The sequence below is a fragment of the Ambystoma mexicanum genome, chromosome 14, assembly GCF_040938575.1.
Source record: "Ambystoma mexicanum isolate Mex_15411 chromosome 14, UKY_AmexF1_1, whole genome shotgun sequence".
Lineage (NCBI taxonomy): Eukaryota > Metazoa > Chordata > Amphibia > Caudata > Ambystomatidae > Ambystoma > Ambystoma mexicanum.
In genome coordinates, this window is record NC_090940.1 from 543722920 (window position 1) to 543750130 (window position 27211).

Genomic DNA, 27211 nt, shown 5'->3' on the forward strand with positions numbered 1-27211 from the left:
TACATTTTTAAAAAACGGTAGCAGGCGCCCCTTCCTAGAAAGAACATGGCATGATAACCTGTTATGTGTTTTTTTCACAACTTGAGTGTCCACAGCTGTGTGTTTCCATTGTTTGTGGTTTGTGTTCGTTATTAGGTTTCACCCGGTGCAGAATTACACGGTAAATGGATACATTTGAATAAAGAACAGCTACTGAAATATATTTTCATTATGTTTTATACACAGCTATATTTTGCCATCCTATGAATGGCATAGTTTCCAGATTCCAACAGATGGATTTTTCAGCCAGCAGTGGCAGATACGCCTAAACGGATGGATTTCGATTACGCTGATGTGGGACGATTACCCGGGACTGATATGTCCTTTGGTGGTACCAGCGACAATGGGCAACCTGTCATCGTTTACGGTGGTCTAGCAACAAGCTGATGCCGAAGCCTTGCGATTCAAGGTGCGTCGAATGTGCATCTTCTCCCGAAAGGAACACTGTGTGCCTCATGATAACATTTTGACACTCTAACCCAAGGACATTCAAAAATGTGTGGTAAATTGAAATCACTGGATGTTCTCAGAGCGTTTTTTGTGAAATAAAAGCACATTGTAAATTGCAGAGTATTGATGTTTCCTTTAAAAATAGTGTTTTCTATTCCGATTTGGGACGCGCTGTGCTGTGACAGGATGTGTGTGTTGATATTCCGGGTTCTGCGTCAACTGATGTTAAGACGTAGGCGATGACTGGGCGCGTTTGGCTACGCTGCCCACTAACGTCATGAAAATAGGTGGAGAATATCGCTAGGAATAGTGATGTCAGCTTCAGGGGCGGGTGATAGGATTTAGTGCCCCAGGGGCACTTGTACTTACGACGATCGATCCACGGATAAGATTAGCACAAGATGACTGCGCCCCGCTCGTTGATTTTGCATGTGTAAATTGTGAAAAACTAAGGTAAGGTGCATAGGAAATGTTTTTACGATCAATCACAGTTTGCTTAAAACCATATGCCCGAACTCTCGGGACAATAATATTTTTGAGTGCACTATTCCTTTAAAAGCCAGATAGAAAATTCTCTGCAAAAGTGGAAATTGGTTGAGCTACACTATTGAAAGTTTACATGTTGCCAGTCAATGTTCTGATATTAAAGAAACGAAGATAGCCCAATACTAGCATTGAGAAGCAAGAGTCCATATTGTAATTCGGTCACATCCATGGACAATATGATGGGTTGAATACATCTATATCAAGTGGTTCTCATGTAAAGTATGGGACTGGCCAACGACTGGGAATGTGCACAGTTTGTGCTAGAAGATTCTTCTTTGGAAGAATAAGAAAGGTTAGCCATTTTAGTAGTGCAGCAAGTTTGTTGAACCAAATGCATGGTCCTGAGTTATTTGGTGAGGGTGGGATTTTGATTGAGACTGCCTTTATTGTTGCATACTATTTTGAAGCTAAGGCCCTAGGCCAGATCGTTTTTCCTTGTAGCATGATCTAAAGACCTTTATTTTTCATTATGTGAAATAGCGTGATAGGTGCTAATGTTAAAACTCTATTTTACCATTGGTAGGTCAACCAAACTATTTATCTATAAAAGATGACAATTTCATGTTTTATTTATTTTAGAGCATTAGCACTGTTGGGAGTATCTAAGGTACCTTGGGCCTTATTGGGGTCCCTTTGTTATCACTGGCTTGGGCAGTGGTAGGTATTGATTGTAAGGACACCAAAATGATGTCAATGATTCTGCAGCATCCTTTCATGTATTACCTGTGACAGATACTGCAGTTTGCCAAGGTCTTCATATTCAATGTCTCTCTTGCAGCCAATAACTTCATCCACTTCAGCTTGTGCCCTGTGGGTAAATGCAGAATAATTTAAGTATCTCTCTTTGTTCATTGTATGTGTTTCAGTTGATTTAAGCAAATACAGTTGTGTTGAAGGCAGTACTGTACCCACTGCCAAACCGCAAGCCCCTATTTCTAAAAGGATCCTCTTTGAATAATCGGTCAGCTGCGATAAATGTGCAAACATCAGTACACTTTCCATCCTTTTCTCGATCTTAGAAGATGTTGACATCAGACACCTTTTCTCCTAAACTTTGGACAGTGGGCACTTGCTATCCCTGGTGCCCAGCACGTTGGCACACTTGCAAGGTATCTTTAGAGCATCCCTGCAAATGACCCTGGAACCGCTGAACTTTGCACTGAACGCTTAACTGTTTGTGGCCTGTGCTTAGAGGGACATTGCATAAAATTGTAGCTCACTGGAAATGATTTACAGGATGTGGCCGAATGTCAATCTCAGATGACGCTATTCAGAGACCAAGAAGGTCAGCGGGAACAAGTGCTACCTCTATGTAGTTACACAACATACATTAAATCAGAACCTATGACAGTTGAAAGGGATATTTGTTTTTCCTCTTCTGGGAAAGTGGGACACATAATGTTCTGCAAAGGAGCAGAAGGTTCAAAGGGCTGACGTCATCCTCATTACATGGCTAAATAAAAGGGACAATAATCCCTTAGACCCTTGACTGCCTCCCAATGTGTGAGCGTATCAAGATCCTCAGACTGACCTTCAAGTGCCTTCTGTACCTGAACCCACCCCCCGCTCAAGCAACAATCTATGCAAATCATCCAGGCCCTTGCAACCTGTCGACTAGCTAATCCTGTTCATTGCAGAATCAATGCACTTAGGAGAGAGCCACAGGAGATGATTGATGCAAACCCTGTAGCTCTGAAATCAAGGTTTCCTGCTGATGTAAGTAGTAAATCTTATTAATCACATTCAAAAAAGCTCTGAATATATACACCTCTGCCTCAAAAACATTATGCTATAACTCCATCCTAACCTAACCGCTCCCCGTCCCACACCAGACTATTTGGTTAGTGATAGGCATTCATTGACGAACACCCTTCCCATCTGACGAGGAATTCACATTTCTATAGGCCTCATTAGGAATGTGAGCAGATTTTGGAGAAGGAATACTGCTGGAGGTAATTACCACTACCGCTGGTAGCATTCCTGAAACTCTGCCCAATTCACAGTGTATTACTGCCCCAGTGGTAACAGCACTAGTATGGTGGCATTCCAGTTGTACCATTTCCTGTATTTCTTTTTAAAGATATATCTATTTCCAAATTCATTCTGAAGACAGGCATGAATAATGTACATTAGTGGTTCATAGTACTGATATAATTTTCTTTTAAATGCCCCAAGTGGTCAATTGTGACACTTTCAGCCATTGCATGGAAAAGGAGGCGAGTGAGTACTGGCGTCAGACATGGCCACCTTTTCATCCCTATATAATGCCCCCATTAAAAAAGGTGTTCCTCTCTGTTGAATAAAAGCACTTGCACTTCTCCCCCCTACAGGGAAGAAAAACTTTAAAAACATTATAGGAGCATCTTACTATTGTTACTGCCACCTCTGGGCGGATGCAAACATTGGCAGATTTTCCCTTTGAGAACCCAACTCAGAATAGGTGGATTTTTTCTGGATTAAATTGGCGGTTTGGGGAAAATACAGATGTTGTTACTGTTATATCCCAACTCTTCATTAGGCCATACATCTTCTTATCTGGTGTTTGCCTTGTGCCTTGTAGCTTTAAACATTTTGTATAAGACAAACTGACAGATGTACTTTTTGTGACTATTTAGTGGAGTAGAACAACATCCATATACAAGAGGTGTTTTGTTTTATACTGGATTGACCAATACTTGGAGATAATTTTACAGTTGATAAAATTGGATAGGAGTATAACTTCTGGCTTCAGGTGGACTGTGAGATAATATACCCGTCTCACTTTGACATCACCATGTTCTATTTTTTAAAGAACCGTGTGGCATTCGCAGGCACTTGCGGGCGACAAACAAACCCTATGCTGCCTCACACTGAGTCTACTTGTTCTATCAGCAGTCCTGCATTTCAAGAGGAGTTGGGAGTGAAGGGGTATCTATGAAATGGAGCAGAAATCCTTGGTACTGTAGCCTGAAAATACAATTACTAAAAAAACATAAATATGTAGAATTATACTTCTCTTATTTGGCCAGTCATCGGATGAGCAAAATCATATTACAGTAAAATATATCTGACATTTAGAGGAAACATTTGTTTACCTACTTATTTAATATTTCTTGGTTGCGGCCCAGCGACATCACTGCAAATGCTAACTGATTAGCTGTGGTCTCCTGACCTACAATATAGAGCAGCACTGTTAATACATTCATGGTCTTAGAGATGGTTTCTAACCCAAACTTGCATTTTTTAAACATATGTTTATTCCAGCAATTTAATTTCCCAATCCATGCCTTAGTTCCTATATCTGTAAAACATGTTTTCATCGTACTCAAATGATAACGAACACCAGAGCCAGGCACCATTTAGTCAATAATGTGCATGCAGAGGCAAGTTGCTAGGGGGTAATGGCCACTGCTCAAAGTAACAAGGATCAAGTTCCGTTATGACCTAGAAATTACCTGTGCAGAGGGCATTATTGCTATTAGAACATTTCAGGCATTGGGGATAGATTGTTAAATTTAAAGCAAAGAAAGAAAAATTAGAAACAATGGAATATTGGGACAGAATACTTCTACCCGCCATTTTTACTCTCTGCCTCTGCATTATCTGCTGTAGAAATGAAAACATTTCAATGTTCTAACTAAGCAATAATACTCTCAATGGTGGACTGCACCATTACCGGCTTACAAAGACCACTGTTACTAAAGATTTCCCTTTTAGGCAGCTTTCCCTCCATATTGTATGGACCCACAAACATTTTGCTTTCGTTTTTGACCTGTCCTGACTTTTTACAAAGAACCGAAGCCTTCAGCTTCACTCCCCTGGCCTTTTGTTCATTTTGTCATGGGGAAACAAACTAGTCTTGTTGTTACTTTTATATGTGCCAATGCACTAGCTGGTAGCAGCATTTATATTTGCACAATCTTTACAATATTTTTAGTGTGCACATTCGTTTTTACCGCATCTGGCTATCAAAGGTGGCTAGTGGCCTAAAATGGCTGTGCCGCACGATTGTTCGCTTATCCTTTGGTCCTATTGTTTATAGGCCTTCTTCCTTCCTTCCCAAGTCAGGAAATCCCTAATATGGTCAAGCATTTGCTCAGGAAAGCTGCAGCTTTTGCGGGCTAGGCATGCCATTTGTGTGTGGACACAGGAAATGGGTGGGACTGTCTGGTCCCATCCCCCAACTGTGGTGCCTGTAAGTCTGCTGTGCATGCATGAGTGTAACCCACAGTGGTCCATGACTGGATCATTGCTGGCTGAGTGAGTGCTCCAGATCCTTACAATCGGTGGGCTGGTTTTTGCCATGTGCCTGGATTTGGGCTAAGAACAGGACTCCTGCAGCCAATCCAGTAGATCAGCAATGGAGCCAAGTGTGACACAACTTCCGGGGTACCAGTGGTCGACGGATGAATATCGGTTTCCAAACCATCAATCAGCCTCACACCTCTAGTACACAAGAACGGATCCAAACAGTTTAGAAACACAAGAAAATTATAAACCACGTTGTCCAATTTTGGTAACATGGACGGAACGTCAGGCCTATCTCTGCAAGTTAGTGGATCGTTGGTTAGTTGCAACACAGCGAAAATACAATTATTTCCCAAGGATAAATGGGACTGTCCAGTAAAGGTTGTAGAAACATATCTACTTTATTATTATGACAACAGTTCTAGCACACTACAAAATACAACCCACCCTGTTAATGAATACAGAGGACAGACATTTTCAAGAAGGAAAGGGAATGCACTCTGGATATCGACAGGAGGGTAGTCAGTAAAGTAATTAATCACAATGCTCAAGGATTCTTGCTCTCGGCACAATGGAAGCAATGTGTCATAAAATGTCACTAGGCGTCTTCGGAGAAGTACCAAGGGGACAGGATCACAATGTACTTGTGCTTGTGGACGTTCTTGGTGCTTGACAGGGTCGAGTCGGTTTCAGCTGCTTTGCAGCTTCTGCAACAGAGTTCAAGACAGGAGACAGTTGCGGGGATCAGGCAGCAGGCAGTTCGGCGAGCAAGGCATGACAGACGCCGGCAGGCTGGCCTACAGGGTGGCTCAGGGTCAGGATTCTTTGTCTCAGTGCTGGTTGGCGGGTCTGAAGCATGGATCGAGGCGTCTCGGACAGCGTGAGCGACTGTGGTGTGACAACAGTCAGGGGTGCAGTCGTTGCAGCTCGAGGGGCTCGACTGTCTCAAAAATGTGCTTTCAGTTGGATGCTGGTTGATGCTCATTGGTGCACTCCTAGCTTCTTCGCTGTGCTAAGGTCGTCCTTTAAGGCGGACAGCCAAAAGCTGAGGAGAGTGTTGCAGGCAACGGCCTTGGCCTTCTTTCGGTCAGAGACTCTGTGGCACTTCTCACCTAGGAAGTTTGCTTGCAGGGCCTAGCAGGGCATGTTGTGTGCTGGCTGGGTACCGGTTCTGGAGCTGAAAGAGGTCCTCTGGATTCAGTATCTCCCTCTGTTCCCTGGGAGATGTTAAGGGGAGGGATCTTGCTTCCCTCTTGGAAATCCTGGCCTTCCTTCATGGCGGACGCTGTCAGCCAGGTTTCAAATGAGTCCTTCTTGTTACTCCTTGCGAAGTCTTCAGATGATCTTCCCAAATGAGGGGCTCAACCCTCTTATAAACCCAAATGGGCCCCAGTGATTGGTGAAGGCTACGCCTAACTTAATGAACCTATCCTGGGTTCCCATCAACAATCCTCTGTTATGCGTAAGGTCATAACCAGAGTGCTTTGCAACAGGAAAGGTAAAGGGGTGAAAACATGCACTACTAAGTCCCACCCATTTTCCTTTCTGTTGTGGATCAAAGGGTCTCTTTGGTTAATTGAGCTCTTTGTGGTTCATGATTAAAAGCGGCAGGCCTCCCTTGAAGCGGCGGTCCAGACCAGACTCTTGGTCACCGACAAACCACATGTTCATACCTTCTAAACAGTTTTCCCAGACATGGCATTACACTGCCCTTGCTACTAAGGGCCACAAGTTGACTTCAAGTTAACACAGATGCATATCAAAAAGGTGTTGGTTTTTCCTGTCCTTTGTCAACTCTGCGACCAGGCCTCTCACAGGCCTGCTTCAATTAACAATCATCAGTATGCACTGCCACCAGCAGGACTGACAATCGGCAGGGAAGATACATGGCTGGTGGAAGGTTTTTCCCTCCACCTCTTGAGATGCCTTCCTGTACTCCTGGCTGTCATGTTCCAACTAAATGTTCACTAAGAGTACACAGATCTATGTGTTTGTTGTGAAGTGAGTATAGGAAAATGTGCGCAGATTAGCCCCACACATTTTCTGTGGTTGATCTCCCATCATTCAATTTATTTCATTAAGAAATATCAAAAAAGCCCAGGTGAGTGCACACCCATTGTGCGGATGGTCGAATTCCTCACACCAAGTATCCTGCGTAGCTGTGCAGCCGACTGAAGACCTGTGGACCCTAAAGAGACCGGGTGAACTTTTCCTGTGATTTCCCTGTTGAAGCGCTACTGGACTACCTGATCTGAGAAGGCCCTGTCAGTGCTTCCACCCATGTACTGTTGGGACCACCAGTCTCAATGTCTTCTCATACTCCTGCAGCCTAGAGTCCTCTGAATTGTCCCTGGACCAACCGGTCAACCGGCCAGCTCTGAATAGGGCTACTGTGCCAGAAGTGTCGCTGTTCTGCATTTTCGTCTTTCGATGGTCGTCAGCTCGTTCTATAAGTCTCCTTCCTGCTAAGTTTCATCTTCCCAGCATCAAGGTATCCTGTCTTGGAAGATCATCTTCGACCGCGACTGGGGAGACACCTGCTGTCGCCCGTGTGCAGTGACTGTCGCTGGAACTGCCTTCCTTCTGTCTGGTAGAGTGTCCTGAAGAGGCCTGCATTTGTGCCTGCTGCCTTTCTTCATCAGAAAGTGTTGCTGGACCCGACCGGAATTTTACTTGCAACCGCAGCTCCTGGGCATCTTCTAATGGACCCAACCACAGTGTGACCTTCCTCCAGCGACTCTGAGTCAACCTGCCAAGTCACTTGGGAAAATCAGAGCAAGGGTGGTGAGTAATCGCAATACTTGCAGCCATTCCTATCTCTCCTATAATACACTTTGTGAATAACTTTGATTTATTCCATTTCTTAGCTTTTTAAACCTTTGTTTTAAAAGCTGTTCTAAGAGATAGAAAAAGTATCTTACATACCTGTAAAATCCTTCAGATGTCTACTTGTAAATTTTTCACCACCACAAGAACTCTTTCTGCCTTTGTTCCCTCTCCTAGAATGAACTTTGTGACTTTTGGGCACAAGGCCCCATTCAAAATAGGGATTGAACCTATAAAGTTAGGGTCTTCATTCTTGTGAACTGGTTTTCCCATTGCATAATTATTTACCTTCTTTTCAGGTGTTTAACTGTATTGTATGCATTTCTACAAACTAAAGGTGACTATGTATGTTTTATGATTGAGTGTTATGTGCTAACATTACCTGCTTGATTCCCTTTTCTAGTGTGTTTTTGGGCCTATAATAAATAGAGTATTTTTGTACTTACGTGTCTGAGCAGAATCATTGTGCACTTCACAGTGCTGACTTATTGTGGACCCTTGACCCCAATCACCTCTCTTGAGAATAAGCCGTGACCCTTCTCCACGATTATCTTGATGGGTTTGGCTAACCTCACAGAGTTCCCGTGTTGACTACTACTAGGGCGGCATCCTGAAATCTGTCCACCAGGCCAGATTTGAGAAATCCATTTTAGCACCCACCACTGTGATTATTATTGTTATTAGTACTGTGGGGTAATAATAGTGATAGCATTTTATTTTTCACTGCAGACAAAACAATGAGTAAAAATATTTAAAACAAAATATGTGGTTAAAAAAACAGCAGTAGAAAATGTGTGGTAAAAACACATGGAACCATGTATATATAAAATATTTATATCAGCACAGGTTTTAAAATCAAACCACTATACATATATTTGCATTTGTAGGGAAATTAAAGGGTTAAAGATCCAAAGAAGAATAAAATGGCATTGGCTATAGCTGAGATCTGATTACTTATCATGTCAATTTGACCACATCTATTGGATGTGTCTATGTGGCATAAGAGAACCCATAGCATTCTGGGCAGACCCCAGGTTTTTGACTGTTTCTGAAACCCAGATACCTCAGGTGCCCATCGACCTTACTAACAACTTCCAGAGCACTCTGTATTCTAAATAATGTCATCAAAAACATGTTTTCTACAATAAGAATATGTAGCAGCAAAGGATGGTCTGGTTGACAAAATCAGCCTAGAAAAAGTGCCCCTAGCGTATTCCCTGTTACACACTACATACGCTGCATTCATATATTGGGATGGCAGAATTGAGAAAGAACCACAAGGTGACACATCTTTTCCATTTTGACCTCAACTTTAATTCTATTCGAGTTGCTCTGTTGAGTTATCTATGCATAGTTTAGTTTAGTTTATTTTATTATTTGTAATGCGCTCCAGACCCGAGGGTATTCAGGCGCAAGGCATAAGGATATTCAAAGCTTGGTTACAACATGTAAAATACATTAGTGTGCAGGTGCCGATTGGTTACATGTGGGCACAATAAAGTTACGATATATACAGGTACATTGAAGGCATGCATAGTTTTACAAAGTAGTTGTTGCAGTTGGTGCATGTAGTGTAGAGAGAGGTGCCAGGCAGTGTCTGCAAGGTATATGCCTAGATGTACATAGACTGTACATTTAGATAAAGGGAGTAGTGGAAGGCATTTTCTGAGCCATATTAGTCACAGCAAACGGGAGCCTGGCTTGTGCATGATAGATGTGCCTCCCCAGATGGGGTGATGTTTGGGGTTTTCTCTTGTGTGTATTTACCTCTAAGGACAACAGTGGAGGGTATAGTAGCAAGCAAAGGCTGTTGAACAGATCCCTGGCTCGCAAAATCTACTCAGCCACTCCCATAGTCAAAGAGGTTTTATGGGGGTTGAGTGTCATTTTCATGGTACCGTACCTAGATGGTGAGTATGGGAATGTTTGAAACTTTTATTTGACATGTATTGAAAACAAACTATGTTAGCAGTAAAATACAAATAAAAGTTTCACTTTACGTGCTTGGTCTCCGGGTGGCAACATTGTACCAAATATGAAGTGTGCTTATTGTGACTGACACCATTTTACAGAAAACAATGGCACGTGTTTTGTCACCCATGAACACGGGTAGAGTGCATTTCTCTTAGGTGGAGTATGTAAACTAAAGAATGCGACCTGTAGCTCCTGCGTGATTTTTAAGAATTTGTAAGGCATGAAATCCAATGGTCGCCTTTTCAGGCATTGGAGGGGGAGGTAAACTGCCCTGGTCTGAGATAATATCAAATCAGGAACCCCATAATATAATCGTTCTCTCCTTCAGTCTTCCGATCTAGTTTTGAAAATGGGTCCCATTTCAGGTGGGTTTGGCTGTCTGGAGAGGCACCACAAGTGCAAATCTAGGTTCTTGTCATCAGTTTTAAAATCACAGAGTTTGCATTGTGGGAACGTGGGGAGGTAGCTGACCCACACTGACATTTTGGAGGGATCATTAGCCTTTCTATCAGTCATATTAAAACCGTGGCTGGTTTTTAATATTTGACGTTTTACCAAGCGAACCCTAATTTTAAGCTTGCAAATGGGAAATAACATATTAGATTTGGCCTAATGGTGCCTCCGATAACAATGTTTCAATGCAGGTCATGTTCCTCCCCATCTTAATTGCACCAGAGGGCACTGTCTCAGTTTGGACTTTTATGCAAAATGTCCCCCTGTACAATTTCTTTTCTTTCCATTATGTGGTGGAAAAGTGAGGAGTAGAACACAGGTAAAACCACCTTTACTCATGACTTTTCCACCACTTTAGTGGAAAAGCTGCGTGCAAAGTACAAGTAGCATTTACAATGGATTGCTATGGAATTTGCCTGCTTTTACCATGTGCTACTTTGAGGTGGATTCTATAGGATTCCATTGCATTAACACCGGCATGAAAATCCCAGCTGGTGTTACTGCACCCGCCTTTGGTGGCGGAACGAAAAGGGAGGCTTACACGTTATGTCCTCCCCGATCCTCAACTCGGACTGACAAATGCAGGGAAATAAAGTGGAATGTTCAAAGTGGTAGACTACACTGTTATCCTCCACTTTTCCAATCCCCTTCACCTCGAAAATAACCCCCATTATATTTCACGCACTCTAGTTATACTGAAAAACAGATGGACTTTGACTATATTGAAGGCAATTAGGCCCAATCTCAGGATCCTACTTCATTACTTGTCTAAGCCTAATTTGCACATAATTATTTCCCTCTATTGCCTATTGTCAAGTATTTCAGACACCAGCTAGGATATTTGCCCAGTATCCTTATGCGTGGAGGCAGTATCATGCATTTGGTACTCTTTCAATTCGCTATGTTGCCCCATGACGCTCCGTTCTTTTCTTAGTACCAAAAAGCTATCAGTTGATACAAAAGGTAAAACATTGGAATGTGTACATTTTCCTGTAATGTAGAGCCTTACAAATAAAGTCTCACGTGTCGGTCAATTTGACATGTTTCAACTTTCATAACCTTATAGAATGATAAGGAGGCTAGAATTGTGTACGGCAGGTGTAACAGAAAGAAATCACAGCGGTGAGTAGATATCTAAAATGTAAAGTAATTAAACTCACTAACCAGCAATGAAGAAAGTAACAAAGTTATCCAGCATAATTTCCTCCTCGCAATCACCTTCCAAGGCTGCAAGCAGGGAAATAAATAGGTAACAGTAAGCACAGGACAAAAGGCTCCTTATATAACAATGCACGCTGGATGGGTCAGGTTAGCACCAAAATATGTGCTCTATTGGCTGTAATCTAGACTTAAATATACATATATATGAATATGTCAATAGCTAGTACTCTTTCCATCACCCCATCAATTCAGCTGATAGAGAATTATCTTGGATTAAGAGGGGGCAATCAAAGCAAGGCGTTTCGCAGAGAGAGGATCTGCTTGGGGTCTGGTCTTCCTCAAGTGCTATAAGGCCCTAGAAATTGTCAATGACTATTTCAAAAGTGCAATTTTCAAGAAATATTATCAATGAATCATCTTCAAAGTTGTTCTTTGAAAGTCCATGCTCCAGGAGCTCAATGCACTGCACGTTTTCAAGATATCCACTCAAAACACATTGAATATACTGATCTCAATGGGAGTTTTTCTGAAAAAACTGGTGTCCTTGAGGCTCTCAAGGAGTGCTCTTGGAGGCCACTGCTGGCTCCTTGAAATAAAATACTAGCTTAACATCACCTTAATTTCAAAAGGTTAGCGTAGAGGCTCCTTAAAATTGATGGCTAGCTTCAGTCTTCTTAAAATAAAACCAGCATTCAAAGGCTATCTCACCAAGTCCTCAAAATAAATACCAGCTACTTGAAATGGGAGGCTTGCTTAATGACTACATGAAATAGAAGGCTTGCTTAACAGCTACTTGAAATGAAATACAAGGCTAGCTTACCAGCTACTTGGAATGGAAGGCTGGCTTACCGGTTACTTGAAAAGGAAGGCTTCCTTATCGGCTCCTTGAAATGGAAGGCTTGCTTAACGGCTACTTGAAATAGAAGGCTAACTTACCAGCTACTTGGAATGGAAGGCTAGCCTAATGGTTATTTATAAATTGGAAGGCTAGCTTAACAACTACCTGAAATGCTAGGCTCACTTAATGGGCCTTGAAATGCAAGGCTGCTTTAAAGGTTACTTGACATGGAAAGTTAGCTTACCTGCTACTTTAAATGGAAGGCTGGCTTAATGGCTACTTGAAATGGAAGGTTAGCTTACTAGCTACTCAATTGGAAGGTTAGTTTACTGACTACTTCAAATGGATGGGCAGTTTACCAGCATCTTATAATGGAAGACTTACTTACCAGCACCTTTCAAAATCTGCGTCACAATATCCAATGGTATCTCCTTGCCCTTCTTGATGGCCTTCCTCCTGCGCTGGATGCATTCCATTCCTGTACGACGCAGCAGCCTTACACTCTCCTGTACGTCCTTCACCAGCTGCTGTGTCCATGGAGACCACTTCAATGATGCAAAAAAAGAAGTGGTTAACGAAATCTAGCTAGATTATATGGCTGCTAAAAGTAATTACATCTCAACAAACCTTGGTAAAGGGGTTGCGTTGCTCTAACATTCCTTGCATGGCCAATGAGATCGCTCTTGGAAACGGTGTTTGGTCATCATTCAGTGAGTTGAGTTCCATTCCGAAGGCTGCCTAAGAGCAATCATACACAACTTAAAAAGAGGGCAATATTGCAAATTCATGGAAAGGTGGTATTTGTGTGTTGGGTCATTTTAAATCATCCATTCTAATTTTAGGATCCATACATTTTGGGCAGTATTATTGATGTCAAGTTTTACACTGGTGGTATCACTGACGTACGGAAGAGAAGTGCCCCAAGACAGGACGCTGGAGGTAGGAGAATATTCTCCCTAGCCCCAACCTCTAAGTTCTGAAGTGTTAGGACATTTGTTTGTCCTTCATATACCAGAGGTAGTACTGCTAATCCCAAAGGGTAGTGATAATGAGATTGTCTTTCAATCCTAGGCTCACTCAATTTTCAAAAAGTACTTTTACGAACATAGAGAAAACAGAAAGTTATATTAGTTGGAAATGCAAGAAGTCGAGTAAATGATCACAGTGCTGGGTGATCTGCTGCCAGAAAGACCTCTTACATTGTATTACATTAAATCTGCTTTAGTTCATGATATTTTAGGAACTTTTGACATTGCCCTGTGGCTCATTTTGCAAGTCTGACAGAGAGTTAATGAAGGTGTTAAGACAGGGTCATGTGCTGCTACTGACTTAATGCCTTCTTTAACTATCTGGAGGATTTGCAGTTTCTTTTGAGGGAGCGTGGGGGCCTGAACGGACAAACCATGCCCGTCGTACTTCACTCCTCCACTTCAAAACAATACATAGTTTAACCCCAGCATGCTGGTACTAAAGCAGTGGCTTCCTATGGAATCCACACCACTTTTACACCTAAAGGCAGAGACACTAAGCCACCATTGTAAATGTCTCCCGCAATCGTTAATTGCTGGAGGTATTTATGCTTTTACACAAATGTAGTAGAAAATTAGAGTGTTCATGTGATTTCCCCTGTGTTCTACACTTTAATTTTCCACTATGGGATGGAAAAGTTGAAAATTCTACAGAGGGGATGTATTTAGACTACAGGATGGGTGATTGCTGGAGGTAATTATTGGCCACTTTGTTGCTCCACTTCAACCCCTGAAATAATACTAATTTGATTATTTAGGCAAAGGAAAACATCATGCAGGCCAATAGCAAAAAGCCCCTCCACAACATATTCCGCTACGTTGCACAAGCACGAGAAAGTAGCATATATCTGGAACATTGTGCATTATAAGGTATGATTTGAAACCCTAACCCTGATTCTAAATGGGACCTATTGTTTAAGCAGCTGCCATGCACGTAGGAGACATTAATTTGAATCTCACTATTTGAATTCAGGTCTATTTATTTCACGCGATGCGAGAAATACAAAATATTCCAATTAACAAAAAAAACAACACTTTCTAATTTCTCAGCTTCCCCCTCAGTCTACCCAAACTCTTTATGACTATTTGTCACTGCCGGAGATCTATAGATCACTCAAAACCATTTAAACATTCACTATCAGATTTCTTTTTGTCCCAGAAAGTAGGGATTTGTTTTTGATCGAGGCCCCGGGTTGTGATTAGTATTGGTACAATACTATACAAGGGGTGTAAGTGCGAGCCACCAGGGCGGTCAGTGTAAGTGCAAGTGCAGATAGACAGGAGCAGGGCTGATTGGGTGCGGGAAGTCAGAGCCCTGAGGATGCATAAGAGCCCAGGACACCAATTGAAACAACTGTGGGACTAGCAGGGGTGAGAAGAAGGGAAGGAGGAGGTAAAGAGGAGAGTCTTAAGGAGCTTCTGGAATTTAAGAAGATCATGCTCAAGGCGCAGAGAGAGGGGAGGTTGTTCCATAGGAGGGAGCCAGCTGAGGAAAGTGAACAACCATCTGCCCTCTGCTTAGCAAAATGCATTACGCAAAGAGAGTTAGAGCCAGAGGAGCATAGTGGTCGAGAGGGGGAGTATTTAGTTAGATAAAGTTGAAGATATTGTGGTCCCGGGCCCAAACCGCCTTGTGGATGATCCAGAGGGATTTGAATTTAATCTGTGCATCAACCGGGAGCCAGTGAAGACATTTTAGTGCAGGAGAGATGTGGTCCCTGGGCTTAAGACCAAGGATAAGTCTTGCTCCCCATCTCAGGTTTACCTGCAGGGGTCGCAGAGTGGAAGAAGGTATATTCCGGAGGAGGCTATTGCAATAGTCAAGGCTAGAGAGAACCAGGGCTTGGCTTCTTCCTGATTCTCAAGGCATCCTGCAGAATAGATGGATTGGGACCCAGGGCATTCTCCACGAGTGCTGTTCATGAGCTCCTCTACCTAAAATAAACAGATTTTCTTGTTGGTACAATGCTGCACGTGGAATCCCACGAGAGCGGGTATGCAAGCGTCTTGCTTCTTGCTTTTACTTTCCTTTCCCCGGCCAGAACTGGGTTCTCAAGGCAGTAGGGTCTCCCCACTCTTATCCCTAGCCTCCAGCCTGTGAAATATATCGCACACTCCCAAAACTAATTTTTTCGTGATGAAACCCTAGTATAAATAATCAGAAGTAGAAAGTGGAGGATGGAAGGGAATCAGCATGCAATCTCTTTTTACAGCACCAAAAAAACACCCAATAAAAAATGCATGTCCCAAGTCCTCCAAGCAGCAGACACAGTATTCGGCAAAACCATGGCAAACAAACTGTTGGCAGGTAACACAACCTCTAAACAATACCATATCCAAAAGGCAAAGTTCTACCCAGCCCAAACCCTACAAATAAATGGCATGCTTCCCACTGTAACAAAGAAGGAGATCAACCGAGACGACTCAAAACGGGTGTAAAGTAATAAAAAAGGTTAATCGTGTCCAAAAAACAAAAAAAGGTCTAAAAGTGAGAGCCAAGCATGGATGCATCTCTGCAAGGATGATGAAGGTTAAGAGGGTAACTCTGTTTTGGAAGAGTTGATCAACAGAGAGCGCAAAGCCATCCAATATTTAATGGTAAGAGAGACTGCTCGAAATTTTGATAGACGGATCAGAAGGGAGTTCAGGAAAAGAGAAGTTGTGGTGTTGTCGCAAAGAGTTGGTACGAGAAACCAAAGGCAGAGATGTGGAACACCAACAGTAAGAAGAGTGCGTTGAGAGGTGTTGTTGCTCCAGGAGACAGAGAACTGGAGAGCTACAAGAAAGGATTCAGTCCAGGCAAGGACTCGATCATGAATTTCAAAAAGAAAGAGTATTAAGGAGATCAAAGTGATCATCCATGTCAAAGGCAACGGACAGGTCAAAGAGAATTAGAATAGAGGATAGGATCAAGTGCTTAGCAGAAGTGAAGAGGTTGGAGACATTCATGAGAGCGGGTGTAGGGGGTTCATATCTAGAGATGTCCAAGCAAATAAGACACACAACTACCAGGATTCTCCAAGTATGAACCCCTCACGCATCCAACTTTACATGGCGTACTTTGAAAGTACAACCTAACTATCAACACGTAAGCAGGGTGCAAAACTTGCACTTACAACTTGCCATTTGGTTAATTATTTATTTTTTAACTTGTATTTTATTGCCATTTTGTTGAAACGCATCACAATTTCCCCATCCCCATCCTCCACCCCCTCCCTCCCTCTCACAGACTCCCCTTCCTCCATGTGTCCCCCTTTTCCCACCCCTTAACATTACCCAACAGAGATATTTCAACATAACTTTACCTCGCTGTTACCGAAGCATCCAACACCCATACCGATAGCTGAAGTCTCTGATAGACACAATTCCCACCGTTGTCCCTGAGTAGCCACCCCTCCCTATGTATCTGACCTCCCCCCTCCCTTTTCTGGTTTTCCTGGGGCCCAACCAATTTTGAACATTATAACCATTTGTTGAGGGGACCCCCTTGTTCTCATGGCTCCTTCAAACCAGGCCCAGCAACTCTAGCCTACGGGGGTACCAGGCAACTTGTGAGTCCTTCTGGAGGAACTTCAAAATTACATCCCATTCTAAAAACATGAAGAAGTTCCAAATTGTACAAAACAACGCTATCACAGCGGCTCTTAACATCCCGAAATCAGACCACATATCCACAATCAGAAGAAATATTAATTGGTTACCAGTTAGAGACTGTATTAAATTCAAAGTACTTTCTCTCACCCACAAATGCCTAACACTGCTCCTCACTACCTATCAAACCTGATCTCCAAAACCCAATCAGCAATCAGCCAGACCAACCCGTTCAGCCTACTTAGGGCAACTGACCACACAAAGATACAAAAGACAAAAAACAGGTGGATCTAGCTTCCCTGTTATTGCAGCCAACTATTGGAACGCCATGCCCACGGAACTAAGGACACACCCGTCACTATGGTCCTTTTGTTCAAAAACAAAAAACTTGGCTCTTCAACCAGGATACTAAGAATCAACCTTGCTACACAAAGGAGCACTAGGTTTCCATCTGGTCCACTGTGATTGTAGACTAGACCTACACAGCTTAACGAAAAACTGTGATACTGTCTTCTGCATTTGCTCTATGTATTGATACCATACCTGCACTTGCAACTGTACTGTATAACCAAATATCTGAAATGTAACCGTATTCTTAAGTTCAAGCGCCCAGATGCCTGAGGGTTAGGCGCGCTATATAAAAGTAATAAATAAAATAAAATAAATAAAATAACCAAAACTTATGGTGATCCCCCTGTATTCAGTAGGTCACACATTCAAGAGCAACGAAATTCCATATTTTTCCCACCCAATCGTGTTCAGATGGGGCACTTTTCTGCCTGCATTTTTGAGCCACCGGCAACACTGCGGCCACCATTAATATTACATATGCCTTTTTCTGCGCCTTTGAGGATAGGTTCCTGAACCACTCTCCCATTCCCAGCAAGGACTCCTCCATATTTCCTGAGCTCTGGCTCCCAAACATTGTATCTATTGCTGCCCCCACCCCGGCTCAAAAGGGCTGTATTGCTGGGCATTCCCACCAGATATGTTTCCATGATCCCTCCGATCCACATTCCCTCCAGCACCGCCCTGAAAATTGTGGGATGAAGCCCTGTAGTTTCACAGGTGTAAGATGCCACTGAATCATCTCTTTAACCTACATCTCTTGCACCTGGATGCTTTTGGACCACTGCACCATTTCTGGTTCTTTAGACTCTCTGTCACTATTCTGTACAGTGAACCCATCAGGTGTTTGTATTGCCCGTATTTGTAGTAACATACTTCTCGAAGGGTGTGAGATCTCTTGTGGCTGCAATTCTGAACTGGGGGTTCGTAAGCCAGTGTCTCAATTGTGCGTTAAGGTACCTCTCCTAATCCAAAGTCTTGCTTGCATTGTTCAAGATATAATTTCGCTACCCTCAAAAATACCTCATAGCTTGTGGCACCCTGCCTCCTCCCACTTAGTGAACGCTCCCTTTTCTTACGCCAGTGGGAATTGAGGATTCCTAAATAGGGATGTTGGTGGGCAAGGGAGGGTCGTCAAAGCCACCTGTCGAACCAAAGCTTTGCATGAATCCCCACAAGTGCTGTTCTCTCTCTTAAGTACATATTTGTGGGTCTGTCATCCCTATGATGCCATAGTACTTCCTTCAGTGGCCTACCCACCACCGCTCCATCCATCCGGCACCAGATTGTCCAACGGTTACCCAGGAACCTCTTCGGGGGGTTAAACAATCAGGCTTTAGAAAAGCCCAGAGCACTGAATCCACCCTACTTGAGCTGAAGACTAATATAATGCAAACTATGGCAGAGGGCAACACCACAATGCTTATGTTGTTAGATCTCTCTGCCGCATTTGATCTTGTGGTTCACTCTGTGCTGGCAGAGAGACTATGGATATCCGCACATTTTTCTGAGCCAGCGATGGAATGGGTAAAATCTTTTCTCGCAGATCGTAGGGCTAGGGTCTTGTGTTACGTATGACCTCCGTTGGGGCAAGCACTTCGATGTTTGGGGCTGTAGCTTCTTTTACTCATATCCCAATTGGGGAATGTCACTTGTTGTCGGGGAGTGATTAATTGGGCACATCCGGGTGTTTCCTTGTCTTAGTTGGTGCATTCATGGGGCTTATCATCAGTCGGGTGGAACATGTCCCAGAGCAGCGCTTTGAATGCCACACATTTGTCCATACAATCTGCTTCCGACCTGTTCGCTCCCTCCACCCAACCCTTGGTCTCTGCCTCTGCTAACCTCTCAAATTCCTTGCGCCACTTTCCGTATTGCGGCCCGGCAGCAGCTTTCCAGGACATGCCGATGGTTCTTTTGGCTGGTATACATGCCAGGTCCATGAACCTAATCACATGTTTGTATTTGCTGATCCGGGGATAGGCACCAAGCAGACATTCTTTCAGTGACCACTCATACCTCTGTATTCCAGCCTCCCTGCATGCTCTCTCTATGCGTGCCCAGAAACTTTGCACACGCACACACCCCCAGAACATGTGTATCATGTCAGCATCCTCACCCCTGCACCGCAGTCATTGGGAACTTGCTTCCTTTTTAAACACAGCTAGTCTGTGCAGGGTCATGTATGCGTGATACAGCATATTTAATTGTATTAATTTGAAGCGCTAGTTCCTTGATACAGCCTTAGGGAAGCCCAGTATTCCCTCCCATTCTTTCTCCGTTATGTTTGCACCTAGGTCTCTCTCCCATTGTTCGTTCAGCACTGTGCCCTTGGGGTTGGGTGTGTCTATCAGCATACAGTACAGCTTAGATGTCGGCCTCCAGCTATCATTCAAATTATACATCAGGGTCAGTAATGGACTCGCCTGTGGTTCCTCTGGCCAGCCCTCCCATCTTTCTTTGGCTGTTTCCCGGATTCTGCAGTAACAGAGGAATTGCCCGCCCGGCAGCCCCTCTCTTTCTTGCAATGAATCGAATTCCCGAAAGACCCCATCTTCGTACACATCACCCCATGTGTATATCCCCATCCCTTCCCATTTTCTTACTACTGCCATGTCTGTGTTGTCTTTGCATGTGTCAGCCGCTATCGGCACCTCCGACGAGCAGGGGTTTGCCAGTTTCAGTAGGTTGTGCGCTCTCCCCCAGACCTTCCTGCCCAGTGTTTTCATTAGTGGAGTGTGTTTCGGGCCCTCCTGTTTTACCCACAGTATGTCTTTCAGTTTAATGGGAGCCACTAGGTGTTGTACTAGGTCTGTTTCTGAGGTGTACTTGTCTGCTAGCCATTTAACTACATGGCTGAGCTGCGCTGCCAAGTAGTACCTTTCAAGGTCTGGCAGTTTCACCCGCCCTTGTCGTATGGTAAATACAAAATTGCTAATGGAAGTCTGTGGCAATTGGTGCCTCACCCGAAGTTTCGGAGCAGCCCTTCCAAGGAGCGGAAAAAGGATTCCCCTACATAGCAGTGCTCGTTATATAAGAACTAAAGGAACCGTGGGAGAATAATCATTTTGGTAATGGCTACCCTACCTAACAGTGATAGTGGCAGCTTCAGCCAGAACTTCATGGGCTTCCTCAAACCCGGCACCACTTTTGCTGTATTGTGTTTGTGCATTTGCTCCGGTCTATGTCTAATGTACACCGCCAGGTACTTAAACGTGTCCACCTTCCAATTGAGTCCCACTGCAGGTAGTTCATCAACTTTCTTCCCCTTCAGCCCCGCCATCGGAAATATGCAGGATTTGGTTTTGCTGAAGTGGATCCCTGAAACTTTCACGTAGTTATCAAGTATATCGAGGATCACCGGTACGTTCAGGTGCGGATCCCTCACATACAGCAGCACGTCGTCCGTGTAAAGCAACAGCAGGTGTCCCCTTCCCTCAACCCAGATGCCAGCATCCAGGTGTTGCTTCCTAAGGTATATTGCTATGGGCTCGAGCCTCAGCACATACAACATTGGGGATAGTGGGCACCCCTGTCTCGTCCCTCTCTTGATAACCCAGATTGCTGACACCAACCTCCCTGTTTTAACCCTGGCTTTTGGGTTCGTGTATAATATTTGCACCCATCGGATGAATCCTTCCCCAAATCCAAATTCCCTCAGTGTCGCCACCAGCCATTCCCAAAATATCGAATCAAATGCCTTTGTGGTGTCCAGGGAGAGTATGGCATATTGTTCTTGGGATGCCGCTGTTTGCTCAAGTATGTGTTGTAATCTGGGTAAATTCAGCGCTGTGCTGCGCCCTGGTATAAAGCCGTTTTGGTCACTATGTATCAAGCCCCCCATTATCCTGTTCAGGCGCTTGGCCAATATGGTGGTTGAGATGTTGATGTCATAGTTCAGCATCGCTAGGGCCGATACGAATCACATTCATCCATTGGTTTCCCGGGTTTAGGTATTGGTATAACTAGGGTCTCCCTCATGGATTCCGGCAATTCCCTATTGGTGTATGCCTCCTGGAAAACCTCAAGCACTACCAGTGTGAGGGTTGTCTCGTATGTGTCATAGAATTCTAGGGGGAGACCATCGCTTCCCGGTGTTTTACTGGAGGTGAGTGATCCTATTGCCTCCGCTTAGTCTTCCGCTTTTATTTCGGCCTCTAAGGATTCCTGTTGTGCCGAATCTATTTTGGGAAGGCCTATTTCATCCAGTGTGTTTAGTATGTCAATTTGCGGCAACTGGTGGTCGTGACTGTATAGGTGGGAGTCGAATTCTCAGAAAATTTCATTGATTTCCTGCTGCGTTTTACGTTTTGTGCCCATTGTGTCTTTGATCTCTGTGGTCTGAGATCATGGGTGCTCTCTCCTACACAGCCATGCCAACAGTCTGCCTGGTTTGTCGCCCTCGGCGTGTGCCTTTGCGGTTTTCACTGAGTAATCGAATTTGGCGAGCGTTCCCCATGCGTCTTGGCAATCCCCTCGTATCTTTGCTAGTTCCACCTCCTCCTCCCTTGTCCCCCTTGTGTTTGACTCTTTGTGTTTTATCTCCTCCTCCAGTTTCTCAAGTTTGGCTCTCAGTGTTCTCCATATGCCACCCACTCCCGCGATGGCCTCGCCCCTCACCACTACCTTCATTGCTTCCCAGACTGTGCCCCATCTTTCAACGCTACCTACATTCTTTTCCACATATTCTTCTATTTTATCTTGCAGCGCTTCCGTAAAGGCCGGATCTGTTAGGGCGTCTAGTACCATGCGCCATTGCGGTATAGGCAGTCTAGGCCCCCGTGTTTTCCAGTTAATCAGCAGTGGTGAGTGGTCTGATATTGTCCTACCTAATTACTGCGCCAATTCTATTTGTGTTTGGTGCCCCTTGGCCACAAATAAGTAGTCAATTCTCGTGTGCAGGGAGTGTGGTGATGAGTAGTAAGAGTAACCTTTGTCTGTGGGATGCAGCTCCCTCCACACATCTACCAGATCTAGGGCTTCTACTAATGTGTTTAGCGCCCCTGTTGCAGCGTCATTTTTAGTTGCTGTTAGTTTCGACCTGTCCAGCTCCCCATCCCTGACACAATTGAGGTCCCCTCCCCATATGAAGAAACTCTCTCGGCATTGGGATAATTTGGCCCCCAGTGTGTCTAGGTGTTTTGGAATCCCGTGGTTGGGGAAGTATGAGTTTATTATACAGTCTTCCACCAGCTCAAAGCATCCTCTTACTATTAGGTACCTGCCTTCCGGGTCTCTCTCCCAACTCAATAGTTTAAATGGAATTGCCGGGCTTATCCAGATGAACACCCCTCTGGCGTATTTGGAGTAGGGGGCACCATAGCACTGACCATCCCAGTGTTCTGTTACTGCGGCCATAGTTTTCTTAGTCAGGTGGGTCTCCTGCAACAATGCAATGGCCACCCTCTTCCTGTTAATGAAGGATTTCACCCGATTCCTACGTATCTATGTTCCCAGACTTCGGACATTCCATGTTGTCACTCTGATTTCATTGGCCATTTCAGTGTGTGGGTTCCCCTCCCGACCTCCCGCCCCCTTGGTATCTAGTTGCTCTCCCCAACTTCACTGATTGCTTCATCCCTGGGTGGCCCTGGCCCCCGCCCCACTGTGTAAAACCACATTCACATGTTTCTTGACACATACCTCGTTCCGTGTAGGGTTCCAACTGTAACAACTTCCAAACCAAACTAAAACTAACAAACTGCGCTCAGCTGCCACTTTCCAACCGTGGCGCTCGAGCACCCTCGCATCTGCTTGGCCCATCTGGGCTTCAGCGTGCGGGGTGTGGTGCGTCAGCAACTGGCCGACGCCTACCAGTTCGTGGGGTGTGTCTGTTCGAGAGTTCGGTCTTGCTCCCGTTGTTTGATGATACAAAATGTCTCATTGTTCCATGTCGCTCACGCTCAGATTTGCTGCTGGTGAGTCCCACTCGCACCCCATTCTTCCCTTGGGCCAACTGTTTTCATGTGTTCGCCTCTTGGCCATCGTCCAGGTTGCTATGTTCCAGCCACATTGTGGCCCCCGCTGGCATCTCATGGAAAACGGCCCGTCCTTTGTAGAGCACCTTGGGCCTAGCCGGATACATTAGCATGTACTTGAGATTCAGTTTCCTGAATTTAAACTTGATTGGCACAAATGAGTTCCTTGCCCTTTGCACTGCAGGTGTGTAGTCCGATTGTATAGCTACGCTGGCATTGTCTTGACGGATCTCCCCTCCTTCTATGGAGAATTTTAAAATAGTCTCTCTGTCGCAAAAGTTCAGTATCTTTGCTATCATGGGGCGAGGATGTGAGCCCAGTGGCGGTCTCTTTTGCAGAAAGTGGTGACATTCATCTTCATACCACTGAAACCGGTCGGCTTCTCTTGTGACCTGAGTAGTCTAATACGGATCAAGGCGATCCCTACATCAGATTGCATTTTGATCCCGGTACCTAAAAGGGATCATCTCTTTCATCTATTTACCGAGGAATGGAGTTTATACACGAAAGAAATAGACCACCGTGTTCCTCCTGAAATAGTAGTCAGCTTTGATGATTAATCATTCTTTGACTAACATCAATGTAGGTCTGATATTCTATCTCTATTTTTAATCAGTTGTAAAATCCAAAAAACGCAAATAAAAAATGAATGTTTATTTGGAAAGCAACATAGAAAAGAAATTAAACTTATGGAATCCTGAAGGCAAAACTCAGGAACTCAGTAGCATGGATTAATTTGAAAGGTAAAGTTATATTTGAATAAATATTACTCGGATTTGAGTGTGATATAACGAATGGGAAGATTTGTGGTGCTGATTCCCAATTACGGTTCCAGTTTTGTGGATAGCGTATTGATGTAGGGCCACCACCACGTCTCGGGGTCTGGACCTGGTTCTCCCATCCTCGGTCCCATTCTGTGGATCCGGTCCAGTTGTATCCCGGCCCAGTCCTTCACTTCAGACAGATCTGCAAACACGTGTTGCGCCATTTCACGTAGGCCCTTGCATGCTAATGCTTCCGCCACACCTTTTATCCTGATGTTAGACCTCCTCGGATGATTCTCCAAGTCCTCGCTTTGGATTTCAATGTTCTGGGTCACTATAGCCAGCCGCTTCACCAACTCATCTATCTTCCTAGTGTCTTCCACTATTTCTTGGATGGCGTTCTCCGCCGTGTCTGTTCGTTCCTCAAAGTTCGCTATATCCCCTTTCACCTCCTGCAAGGACTGGGTGAGTTCTGTCCGCATCAGGCTCCATTGTGATTGTATAGTTGCTGTGATCTTTTCTCCAAAGTCCAGGAAGCCTTGGAAGAGATTGTCCTGGGTAACCACCTGATCTTTTCCCATGCCCCCACCCCCGAGTCCTTTGCATCTCTCTTTGGGGATGGGCCCTGTTCAATCTATGTGGCCATCTCATCTTCTTTCCATCATATTTTTTGTAGAGTGCTCTCCTGAGCCTACTTAGCTGACTTCAAGGCTACTTGCAAGTCCTTGGGGTTCTGCTTGGACATTTGTGTTGTTTCGCCTATGAGTGAGGGTCCGTACCCCCTCACCTCTTGTAATGTCCTTCCGCACTGCCTGGCCTTCCCTTGACCTCTTTATCAGAGGCCACAGAACCCCGCCCCCTCTGGGCTACTCCTCCCTGGGTCCTTGTGTGGCTGAAGGCCGCAATTCAACTTCACTTGTGCTCAACAGGCCTAAAGGGGCCAGGCTCAGATGCCCCCACCGCTTAGATCCACCATGGCCTTCAGGCCTTATCCACTCGTTTCAGGGGTCCAGTGGGCCCTTGCGTGGTGCTGAAGATTTGTGTTAACGGGGGCCCAAGGCCTGTCTCTCCTATGCCAAGTCACACACTATTGTTTCTGAGGGGAGAGTCCTGATAGAGTTTTGGGCCTGAGTCAGGCATGTCTGTGTCAGCTCTGGGCGCAGCTAATCCAGGCCTCCTTCCTGCTCCCACAGTGCGTTTGCCATTGTTGGTGCTAGTGCTTCAGCTCGCCTCTTCTCCCTATGTGCAACCGCTGCTATCCACCGAAGAGTTGCCGTCCAGGCTCCCCGACTCCACTATTCTCTGTTGGCTGGGGAAGATCCAGGGGGAGGCCCAGGCCCTTGCTCCTGGGCTCACCGGGGCTGCTGCTTTTTGCTCATCTTTCACCCGGCCTAACCAAGGCCGCACATGGCTCCCCTTGCCCCTCCAAAGCCAGGGAGCACGTCTCCGGCGGCTTCCCCGCTGCTCGACCCCATTCACCAGCGGATCACCCTCACAGCATCCCCCCACCAGCTGCCGACCTCTGTACCTGCTGCGGTGCAGGGCCCGCCTCTCTCACCGCTCCTTCTCTCTCAGCTCCAGGCACTCAGGATTATGCTTTTGTTGCTCCTTGAAACACCTGTGTATAGGCGCGTTATAAATGCCATATCATATCACCGTAGCCCTGCTGCAAAGGTACGCTGGCACATCCCCTCACATCATTGGAGTTTTTGTACTCTCTTTATTCGTTTCCCCCACCTGGGGAAGGTTCTTTATTGTTACTGTACTGATTCTGGCGCCAGGGATAATGAGAGCTCAGCTTTCACACTGCTCTCCACCTGGCGGCCATCTTGAACTCCTGGCTCATTATTTTTTACTCTTGGCAAGTAGAGAATGGTGTGCTGTGCGTATGTATAGAATTGAGATGGCAAGTGACTTTTTTATGGCTGGCAATTGGCTTGCAAATTGAATTGTTGCCCCCTGACTTAAGTATATAACTTCCCCTCATCCGCCTATATTTTGCATAACTGTCGTTCCTCTAATAGGACTGTAACACCCATGTGGTCTCCAAACATTCTTCCCCGGTTGCCACCCCCTTCTTTTGTTTGAAGCATCCATTTTTTACGATTTCTCATCCTATTTTCCTTGCCAAGGACATTTTCTTTCCTCTAAACTGTTGGGCATCTCTAGTATACTTTCATGTTTGTATTCAATGATTTGTAATATGAGTATGAGCTTTCAACAGACTAATGGCATTGCAGAACACAGTGACTCCACTTTTCTGAAAACGCCACCAATTGGATTAGCTCCTTCCTGGACAATAGACATATTAGAGTATTCTCACCTACCTCATCGGCAGATCCAACCCCGGTCCCCTGTGGCGTCCCACATGGGTCTTGTGTATCCCCTACCCTTTACAATGTATTTACCAAACCTTTGTTTGATGTACTTGACTATCTGGGTGTCACCTAAACCAACTACGCTGATGACACCCAGATACTCATCCCTATCAGTGGTAACTACATTGCTGACTCTAAAGGCTTGAATGACATCTACCAAGTTGTCCAAGCCTGGATGGCCCAACACAAGCTCTGTCTCGACGATGACAAGACAGAGCTCCTCATCCTTGGCACCCAAAAAAGACTCAATAAGCTTGACCCCTCCTTAACACTTTCAATATCGATGGCAACTCCATCAAAGTATCCAAAGATACTAAAACTCTGGGAATCTACCTCGATTCTACACTCTCCCTCAAGAGAGAAACTAATGCGGTTGTCGCTGCCTCTGCCTACACATGTAAGCTGATCATAGCCTGCCGTCCATTCCTCTCCACTCAACTGCATTATTCTTGCTAGAACTCTGGTTATGTCCAAACTCGATTATTGTAATGCACTTTATCAGGGCACCAACCAACGCAACCTCAACAAACTCCAGATCACTCAAAATAATGCAATTAGAGCGGCCCTCAACATTCCTAGATCTGCACATATCACTGAAACCAAGGAGAGT

At 44.7% G+C, this 27211-nt stretch overlaps 1 pseudogene; it reads right to left on the minus strand.

The window, feature by feature from the left end:
• LOC138526944 (cholesterol 24-hydroxylase-like) overlaps positions 1 to 27211 on the minus strand; it is a 309525-nt pseudogene that overhangs the window by 186857 nt on the left and 95457 nt on the right.